The 10,522-nt window shown below is 38.6% G+C and overlaps 1 long non-coding RNA gene across 1 annotated transcript; it reads right to left on the reverse strand.

Annotated features, from left to right (window-relative positions):
* Positions 1–1,132: 1,132 nt before the first annotated feature.
* On the reverse strand, positions 1,133–8,714 carry LOC137149164 (uncharacterized). Its single transcript, XR_010918690.1, has 3 exons — positions 8,652–8,714; positions 7,904–7,998; positions 1,133–1,487 (listed from the first exon to the last, which is right to left on the reverse strand). It is a non-coding gene; the product is annotated as an uncharacterized lncRNA (long non-coding RNA).
* Positions 8,715–10,522: the final 1,808 nt, after the last annotated feature.

Here is a 10,522-nt window from a genome sequence, read left to right on the forward strand (position 1 = left end):
TTAAATCCTCTTGTGGTACTTTCTAAGTCGGGGGAAAAGAAATAATATACTTGCATTTTTTTCTTCTGCTGCACATAACAGCTGGAATTATGCCAGACAGGAATGAGATCAGATCAATTTGATCCTGTTATTCACTTTCTTGAGTATCATCGCCTTCATTTAAAGTAAGAACAAAATATATTCTTTTCAAAAGGCATAAGCAGTTGCATGACTGCACATATTTTTAATTTTAAAGGATTTGTAAAGAAATTAAGTTTACAACAAAGAAATTGATCCAGGTATCCATGAAGGTATAGTATGTTATTCATAAAAAAAAAAGAGAGAGAGAGAGTCCTGTAGCACTTTAAAGACTAACAAATCTAATTTCTGCAGGCATAAGCTTTCGTGGGCTGCAACTCACTTCGTCAGATGCAAGAAATAGAAATCAGATAGAGGGTATATATACACATACAGGGTAAGGAACAACTATAGGGAGGGTAGGTGTTAGCAAAGTCCATAATTCATAATATCTCAGAGCAAAAGAGAAAAGTCTAAATGTTATTTCCTAAGAAAGAAAAAATGTATAAGGATTCCTGAACTTTTACAGATCATCAGGTGATGTAAATTAGCATAGCTCCATTGAAGTCAAGAATTCTAGAATCACCATATTTAAAAATCTAAGTAATATAGATGACACTAGTTTTATGAAAAGTGTTTTTTTTTATTTGCTTTCTACCTGATAACTGAATAGTCAGTATCAGATTAAATCTGCAGAAACTCCAGTAGAGATTATAAAGAGAGACAGATAATCTGATTTTACATTGAGGAAGACCTGAGGGAAATACTTTCTCCTTTACTAAGATAAAGTAATTAGTTTCATATTTATGAGGAGAGGACAGAAGGAGAGTAGTTAAATGTTTACCATTCAAGTCCTACTGCTTCAATTCTGCAATTTGATATTGTTGCTAACGGATTTATTATTTTCAGCCTTTAGTCTTGTTGCACATAGTTGTGTGTGATTTTCCACCCCCTATCCTTACCCCCAGGAATATAGAAGTCGGTAAAGTAAACTTGAAATATCAGTAATGTCAACTTTACTTATGGATGCGAAGAGAACAAACATAAAACAAAGCTTCTCAAAGGAAGAGAATTTATTTTTTACTCTCATACTATTAAAAAAGTTTTTATGTTGTACTTCAGATGTCCAGGAGGAGGCAAAATTTCCTGTGAATCACAAAATAAAACCACAGATATAGAGTTTAATCCTCCAAAGCCTTGCTCTTGTGCATAGTCATGTGAGTAGTCCAGTTAAAGTCAACGAGGACTATTCTCATTAGTGAGGCTTCGGAGGACTGGATTCTCATTCACATAATAGCTGGTAGAAACTGGACAAAAATCACTAAAATGTTTGAAAATTTTCACACACATGAGCCCCATGGTGAAGCTGGACATAAATTCTGTAGCAAGGCTTTTCGTGGAAGGCTTGCATGCCACTCTAGCACAACAACCTGAAATACAATGGCAGATTCAAGTAAATTCAAAAGAAGAGGGTTGGTTCTTTATTTTTGTCATTTTTAACTGAATTAAACATGAAATAGAAAAACAAACAGTCACGGGAGTGCCAGTGGTAGCTTTCTCCCCTTGATTGCCTATTGACAGAGCTGATACCGCCAATCAGTAGGTGGGGTGTATAATACCAATTTGGGCCATCTAGGGAAGAAAGTGATCCCAGGAAAAACACTTCCATAAGAAGTACTTGTCTTCTTAAACATGCTTTTGGACTTTGCATTCAAATCTCTCAATTTACTGAACAACAGGATTATTTCCCATTTTCTCAATTATCACTGGCATCCTCACAACCTAGCAAATGAACAGGCAGGGAAGGGGATGGCAAGCTCTCACAGCTGACTGAACTAATTAAACTGCAAACAGTGCTACTGACATTTGCTTTGAACTATAAAGATCCATTACTAGTGTTAGCAGTGATTTCATTTCAAAGCAATTTAATTCTTTGCTTGTGACTTGATGTTACTTAAGGATGTTTATGATGGGTCTTTGTATCTCAAAGATTTTTAAATTGACTCTCATTTTGAGCTCTGTTTTCACAGCTCTCTATAGAAGTTAGGAAAGAAACAAATGCAGGAGGATATAAGAAACTAATGGAGCTGCTACTTCTGCAACTCAAGGGCAAAATGTGTGTTTTAGAAATAGGTGATCCATGGTTTAGCTTTTGCAGTGACTTTTCCATAATTAATGACTTGATTAATTGTGTGTGCACTGTAAATGACGGTGTCTGGATTCTGATTACTGACCCATACATGACTCCAAAAACACAACAAACTTCAAAAAAATTCAATTACAAGGTCCAGATGCTGTATATTGCTTGTGTAAAATGTTTCAGGTAGGAAAGTTGCATATTAATAGCATAATCAAAACTCAGCTGACACTTTAAGAAATGGAATATTTCAAGAGAAAAAAACTAGCAGTGAAAATATCTTTAAATATTAGCAAAAACTACCCAAAGACAGTTGTAAGAAGGTTTTTTCTTCTTTTTCCCTGCACTAGTGTTTAATGTTGAAAACCCCCTTCATAAGATATTTTGATTCATTAGTGTGTTGAGTAATCTGTTAGCAGAGGACAATATTCTAATACCTGGACTTGTATAATAGTCTGATCAGCTGCAAGAAAACTGAGCCTATTAAACTGGAGAAGGACAAGATTTTGCTTTTATACAAAAGAGCTTATACAAAATACACTATTTATAGTGTGATCTTTCATGACAATCTTTTCAATCACTGTAGGAAGACATCTTTCCTGGCTCAATATTTTATAACTTGTATATTGTCACGGCAGGTATAAAACTGAAATATAGCCCTATGTGCTGCTTAGACAAACTTCCCCAATTTTCTATTTCTTGAAAGAACAAGATCGAAAGAAGATCAACTTCTTGCCCTAAATAAGCACTTGTACTCCCAATGAGCTCCTTAGGAGTTCCAATTGTATAAAAGAGTAGAATTTTTAATAGAAAGAGAAGTTGCAACTTTAGTAACTAATAATAATAAAACATCTATTTTTATATAGTAGTTTTAATCAGTAGATCTTAAAATACTTCATAATCTTTAATGTATTTATCCTCACAACACGCCTGTGAAATAGGGAAGCATCATTATCCCCACTTTGCAAATTGAAATCTGAGGTACAGAGTGGCTAAGTGACTTGCTCAAGGTTTCACAGGAAGAAAAGGGAATTGAAACCAGGCCTCCCATGTCCTAGGCCAGTGCCCTAACCATTGAACTATCCTTTTTGCTATAATTAAGTTTGGGATTCAGGGCAGTTTTAATATTTCATTTATGAAGGTTATAGTTTTCCAGTAATAATCAGTTGACTGAAACTTAGAAGGCTAACCACCATGTTTCTTCCAAACTCATTTTGTAGAGAGGGCAAATAGCCTTTTAAATTGTGATCAGTAGCCTGGATGTACAAGCTATCAATTAAGGGCAATTAATATACAACTATTTCCTACTCATTTTCTCTCTTCCATTCACCCATTTTCCTCATTCAGTATTTCCATTCTCCCTCCCTCACCATTAACACACAAATTCCTCTGACCCCACTCTCATTCCTCCTCTCCCTCTCTCTGTTATACCTCGGTCCATTCTCCATTCCTTCACTTCATCTATCACATATCCGCTAAGGTCTGTGAAACTCCTCAAAAGACATTTTGGCAATTTCTTAACATCTCCTATCTGAGGCTCTTAAGAAGCTTCCTCCTACATATGAAGTGGTAAATGTCATTTTCCCCATTTTACAGGTGGGGAACCTAAAGCACGGAGGTTAAAAAAAAATCAGGCAATAATGTCTTTTGAGGAATTTCATATAAGTTGGCAGGCATGTGATAGACAAAGTGGAAGAGTGGAGATTGAACAGAGGTATAACAGAAAGAGGGAGAGGGGGAATGAGGGGAAAGATGAAGTTGTGTGTTAAGTCATTTGCTCAAGGTCATATGGTGACTCTGTAGAACTAGGGGTTTGTCCATATGGGATATTATTGTGCAGCAATCTAGGGTGCAAATCTAAAGCACATCAGATTGCCACACAGGAACATCCCATGTAGACACTGCCACACTCAAGGTATATGTATTCTGAAGCTGGAAGATGTGATTACCAACACAGATAGACAGACTTGCGCAAGCTCAGCTCAAGTTAGCATTCTAAAAATAGCAGTGTGGACTTGCGCCACTGGCTGTGGCTTGGGCTAGCCACCCAAATCTAAGCTCACCCAACCCCCTTGTTCATGCTCAGGCGAGTGGCCTGAACCACCACAAGGTCCACACTGTTATTTTTAGCACTTCAGCTTGAGCTGAGCTAGTGCAAGTGTGTCTATAAGCACTGGGAATCATACCTTCCAGCTCCTGTGTAGCCATACCCTCCAAGTCCTGAAGTGCACTTTGACTTAATGCATGGGAGCCAGGTCCACATAGAACTTTACTGTGCAGCAAGCTAGGATATGTCTACGGTGGGAGCTGGGGGTGTGATTTCACCTCAGATAGACACACTCACACTAGCTGTCATCGAAGTAGTGTGCTAAAAAATGAGTGACAGGACAGGCTAGCCTTCCTGAGAATGTGCTCCTAAGAGGTCCTAGTCATATCCTGGGGACAGCTAACCTATTCCACAGCTCACACTGCCACGGCTACATTATATTTTTAGTGTCGTACCCACACCAACAAATGTAGATTTAATGCTCTGTAGATTCACACCCTGGTTTCCCATGCAGTAAATCTTAAGAAAAGAACTCAGGAATCCTGGTGCCAATTCCAGTGCGTTAGCCATAAAATCACCTTCTTATGATTTTCAACTTCATTGTTTCTTGCCTTTTTTCTCTTTCAGTACTAATCTATCTCCTTATCTTTTTTTAATTTTCCTCTGCTATTACCCTTATTTCTCTCAACCAGTCATCTGGTCCTTTCTTCCCCTGAAAGGCTCTCTTACCCTTATGTTACAGAGAATCCATCATTTACTCTTGTCCAAACCAGCAAGTGACCTGTGGCCCATGCTGCAGAGGAAAGCAACTCCTCCTGCCCCCCACAACGGTTTCTTCCAATCTTACCTGAGGTAAAACTCCTTCCTGATCCCAAACATGGCAATCAGCTAGATCATGAACATGTGCATGAGACCCATCAACCAGACACCTGGGAAAGAACTCTCTGTAGTAACTCAGAACCCTCCCCATCTAGTGTCCCATCTCCTTAGTAGATGGGATATGGACCTTCAGGGGAAACCTCACTTACTCCCTGCAGTTTTGATTATGAGTTATATTGCAGCAGGGATGAATGACAGCTAGGGCAAATGGATGACTGTCACTCCAGTTGAGCGACACATGGCAGGAATGCCAGTAATTCTCTCTCTCTCTCTCTCTCTCTGAAGCATTAGCAGGAGCAACTGGTGGTCAGCATTTGGGGTTTCCCCAGCAGTGGGTGGAAGAAATAAAAGGCAGCTCTAAACCTAATACTAGCTCTTCCACTGTTTTTTCTCCTCCAATGCAGTTTCAATGTAAAGAGTAGAGCAGCAGTGACTGGCCAGAAGTTGTCTTGCATTATCACATTGACATTTATAAGTAAAATGGATGTAAATTGAGTGGGCTGGATCCAACTTGAGGGAACATATCTTTTGCACTTGTTTATTAAAATTGTAGTCATTTGGGCAAGAAGCTCCAACAGAGATTAAACTCTATTGTTCACACAGCCAGAGATATTTGTTACTTAAAGTGAAACATTTAAAGGAAGCTATTTTTAGCAGTATTGCTCTCTTTATTTTCAGTATTTACATTCATACTTGACAGCATGGACAATTGATTTGATTGAGTTTGAAAATTTCTAAGATCTTATGCTCTATTTTTACCAATATTTATGAACACAAGAAATGTCATACTGGGTTAGACCAATGGTCCATCTAGCCCAATACCCTGATTCCAGTAATGGCCAGTGTCAGATGCGTTGGTGGAAGTTTCATGGAAATATCAGATAATCAGGCCACTTTTATTTAGTGCCTAAATATTAATTTAGCTGCTTAGCTTTAGAAAACCAAGTTTGAAAATCTTGCCCTATCTACATATAAAATATTACATATGTAATCTGATACTTGCATATCATGAACACTATCCAAAAACAATCTGATTGTGGATTATGGAGCTTGTCTTCTAAAGTACTTTTGGTGCTATACAATAACAATAACAGGTAATAATCACGATGGAGTGATGAAGACTTTGGTTGTGTGCATGCCATGTATAACTAAATGCATGGATTGGAACTCATTAGCCTGTTGTGAATATGTTCAGGTACTTTTTAAAAGTAATTTATATTCCAAGGATGAAGTAGGTTAGACTAGAAGACCACATTTTTCAGTGGTTTGAAGGGACTTGAATTTAGCCATGTGCCTTAACACAAGCCCGAGGCATGTCATTATTAGCATAACTCTTATTCTCTGTAGCTGCTTACAAATATATCCAGTAGGATAAATGATAAAATGATAAAAAAAACAAACACCCTTTTCATTATTTTATAAGTCTAAAATAAGAGCTCTTTTAAACTCGATGTATTATGGGGATGACATGTCACACCTGGTTATGTTGGCTGTCATATTATATTGCATTCTTCAACATGCAACTATAACTGGGCTTGACAGTTTGGAACATTTCATGCCTTAAATGCCACAAAACGAAGGTAAATTCTTTATAACATCAGGCAGAAAATTCTAATCTCTTCCTGGCTATACTATAAAAGTCATATGAATAATGTTAAGTGAACTTAGAAAGAAAAGTAAGGCTCATCCCCAAAAGCAATCCTGCTGGCATGTTTTAATTAAGCAAACAAATTAGAAATATAAGGGGTCTAAATTCCCTCGATTCAAAATAATTGTACAAAAGTTCTGTCAGACAAAACAGGTTTATGTGGGTCCTGTTGAATATCCTACTTTGAAACAGGCTATGATAGATTTAATCAGCAGCAGCAGCAGATTCTCATTTCTTTTCCTTAGGCTTTCCATGCAATTTTTCTGTACACATTAGTTTCAAATCCTCACTGAGAGATATTTCTATTTAGATAAGTAAGCTGGCTGCATTTAGAAGAATCTTAGTTTAGAAAGGTCATCCTGAGAATCAGAATAAGTTAAGAATGGCAGTACTAACTATCTATTGTGACACTATTACAAAACAGGGAAGTTTTTGTACTGGCCAAAGGCTTAGTCTGGTAAAATGATATCATATAATATACTTTGCTATGCTACAAATTCCCTAAAAATCTCCAATGGAACTTGGAAGGTTTGCGCTGTTTCACAAACAGGTTTTGGTAACAAAGAAGTTGATTTAATCTTTGCTCTTACTAAAACATAGAATCATTGAGAAACATTAAAACATGTGGCGGAAACGCCTATAGAAAGCAGAATTGGGCCCAAATCCTAAAACTTTTTGGATTTTGACAGTACCTAGATTTGAGGACCCAGAGCTGAGCCTCACTCTAAGAGTTTTACTCTGGATCTGAATCATGATGACATTAAAAGGAACGATTAAGGTGAATACAATGTACCACATCACATGCATTTAACAAAGGTACTCTAATACCATCAGTAAACAAAGTCCACATGCCCCTCCAGCCTCGTTCATTAGTATCAAGACTAGTGTACTTTCTTGCCTTTGGGATAAAAGCCAGTTCTTGCATGTAGTGCAGACTCATAATGTCAATACACATAGGCTTCTCCCTAGACCTATCTCCCTATCTCCATGAGCTCCCGTTCTGTATGGACTTTCTGGATTTTCTGCAGCAACAGCTGCAGTATATAACTACTGCATCCAGCCCACACCATGTAGTCCTTTCTAAGTGACACTCTCTTTCTCCAATGGGAAGAGAATTGGCAGCGAAGATTCATACCTGAGATTTCTTGTCAACTCTCTAACTATTCAGAGCTCTGAAGAAGAAAGAAGTCATCTCCCTGCCAATCATGCTTCTGATGTAGGGCACCACAACTGAAAAGCAAAAACACTAGGTCAGATTCTTGGCTAAATTAAGGCCACTTTACACCATACCCTTGCTTTAAACCTGACTACATACAATGGTAGCTGTGGTGTTCAGTGATCACTCAGTGCTTGCAAGAGCTCTGCTTTGTTCTGTATGTGGTATGTATAACAATGAAAGCTTCACAGCACCCCTCCCAGACTATGTCTAGGAAGCTCAGCCCTTTTAAAGCCACAGCCTCCACAACCACAACAGCAATGCAGTGTGTGTGTGCTAGCATGATCCTCCATTTGCAGAGACATTTTGGAGAAGTCTATGCCACTGAGAGGTGCAGCAGATAGTATAACAAAGAAAAAGGGAATAGCCAGAAAGAAATCAGAGGAAAATTAGGAACTTCAGTACTAGATCAGACCCAAGTTTCATCTAGTCCAGCACTGCATCTCTGACAGTGGCAAACACCAGATGAGCAAAAGAATATTGTGGGCATTCTTTGAGTTATAGATATCTTCCTCATTGAGCCACCTGTAACGTTTTACCTTTGTGGAGACAAAATTGCATAGTGGAGTCCGCAGCGCCACGAGCACCGCACCCCCCACACACGCGAATAAAGAAGCAGCCTAGGGAAGGTTGACTCAGCAGCACGAACTGCACGACCCACACGTACCTGCCACCTTATAAGGGGATGGAGCGACCTCACCTTGCCGGTGAGTTGTCAGCGACTACCTGGGAAAAATGAAAGCACCTGGTCATGCAGCAAATAGCAACCAATGGGGCTTAGTCTCTGTTACACATGGGAAACTATAAAAGTTTAAAGTCAGGTAGCAGAGGCCAGAGAGGAATTGGATTTACCTGGCACCCTGCGAATCTCCTGGTTGTGTCGGTTCAGCGGGCTGACGCATCTTCCCAGATCATTCGGAGCGGCTCTCTCCCATCTGCAGGATTTAAAGCAAACGGCAAACTGAATTTGATCAACATGGTGTTTGTGAGTATTGAGTAACCGTTCTCTATTGTGTTTGTGCTGTAACTCCTTCAGGAAACTCCAAAACCGGGCACCCTAGTGTCACACCCTGGCAGCCATGCGTTGATCCGGAGAGATCACGAACGCAGAAGTCTTGGGTGGCGCACTTTGTCCTTTCGCACACGGAGTTCCCCTACCTTTTGCTATCATGTTTATTATAGAATACAAAGTTTATTGATTAAACAAAACTTGAGAATCATCACTGCCTCGCCGACCCCCCGTATACCAAACCGAACCAATCTGAGAGTTTTTCACTCCGTTCTAACAGCCCTGGGTTATTTTTCATGTCTCATCTCCCATTGCTTTCCACTTTGCTGCCTCTGCTTTTTGCTCTCTTTTTTGTCATCAGACTCACCTTCATGCATTTTTTTCAAGTTGTTCCACAGCTGGAAATGTTGCCTAAAGTGCTAACCCACTTCCAATACATCAAACATCCATACACTTGTCTTCTAACAACATCATGAGAACTCATGGATTTGATTGTTGGACTGTGTACTGCTCCTGTCTTACCTAGACTCAAGGAGCTCAATCTAACAAATAGAAGATTAAGGGGTGACTTGAATGCAGTCTATAAATACCTACATGGGGAACAAATGTTATGGGTTCTTCAGTCTAGCAGAGAATGGTATAACATGATCCAATGGCTAGAAGTTGACACAAGACAAATTCAGATTGGAAATAAATCTTAATTTTTTTAACAGAGAGAGTTATTAACCATAGGGTCATCGTGAATTCTTCATCACTAACAGTTTTATATGAAAATTGGATTTTTTCTAAAATATATGCTCTAGGAATTATTTTTGGGGACATTCTATTGTCTATGATATGTAGAAAGTCAGATTAGATGGTCCCTTCTGGCCTTAGAATCTATGAATTTATGCTAGTCAATATTTCAAAATAGCAGAGCATGTAAATCAGCTCAATGTATAATGAGATTTGCACTATTTTGATTTGTTTTTAACTTTTCCTTATACCATTTTTTAGGCTAGCTTTCTGCTCTAGCTGTGTAGTTTAGCCTGTAACTCAAGAAACAGAGGCCATACCCCTTTTTTAATTTCCAAAAAGCACTCTGGAAAGCTATGGCACTGCATCAATATTTATTCATATTATGAATAACTGCAACATCACCAACATTCACCATCACCTCATGTGACAGAATACTTTCAGGTTATTTCTTTTAATAAATTATGAGTCCATGAACAAGATTCTCATCTCTGATACATAGCATTAACATGGAATAACATCACTGAAGCCAATGGAGTCATTTCAGATTTAAACTAGTGGGACAGAGATTGGAGTCCCAGATCTCATAACCAAAAAGTCCTACAGTGGGACCTAATGGACATCTATGTTGACAATGTTAGTAGAAAGGTCAGTGATGGAAATGGAGTATGCACTACCTTTCCCCCCAGAAATGGGCCTCTGTAAGTCAAGTTTGAGATACATTGGTAGGATCGTACTCAGAAACTTTGCAATGATGCTGCCCATGCCTGTCCAATTTTTTTAAAAATAAAATG

The sequence above is a fragment of the Emydura macquarii genome, unplaced genomic scaffold (assembly GCF_026122565.2).
Source record: "Emydura macquarii macquarii isolate MOO-44397 ecotype Brisbane River unplaced genomic scaffold, CSIRO-AGI_Emac_v2 contig_712, whole genome shotgun sequence".
NCBI classification, from domain to species: Eukaryota; Metazoa; Chordata; order Testudines; family Chelidae; genus Emydura; species Emydura macquarii.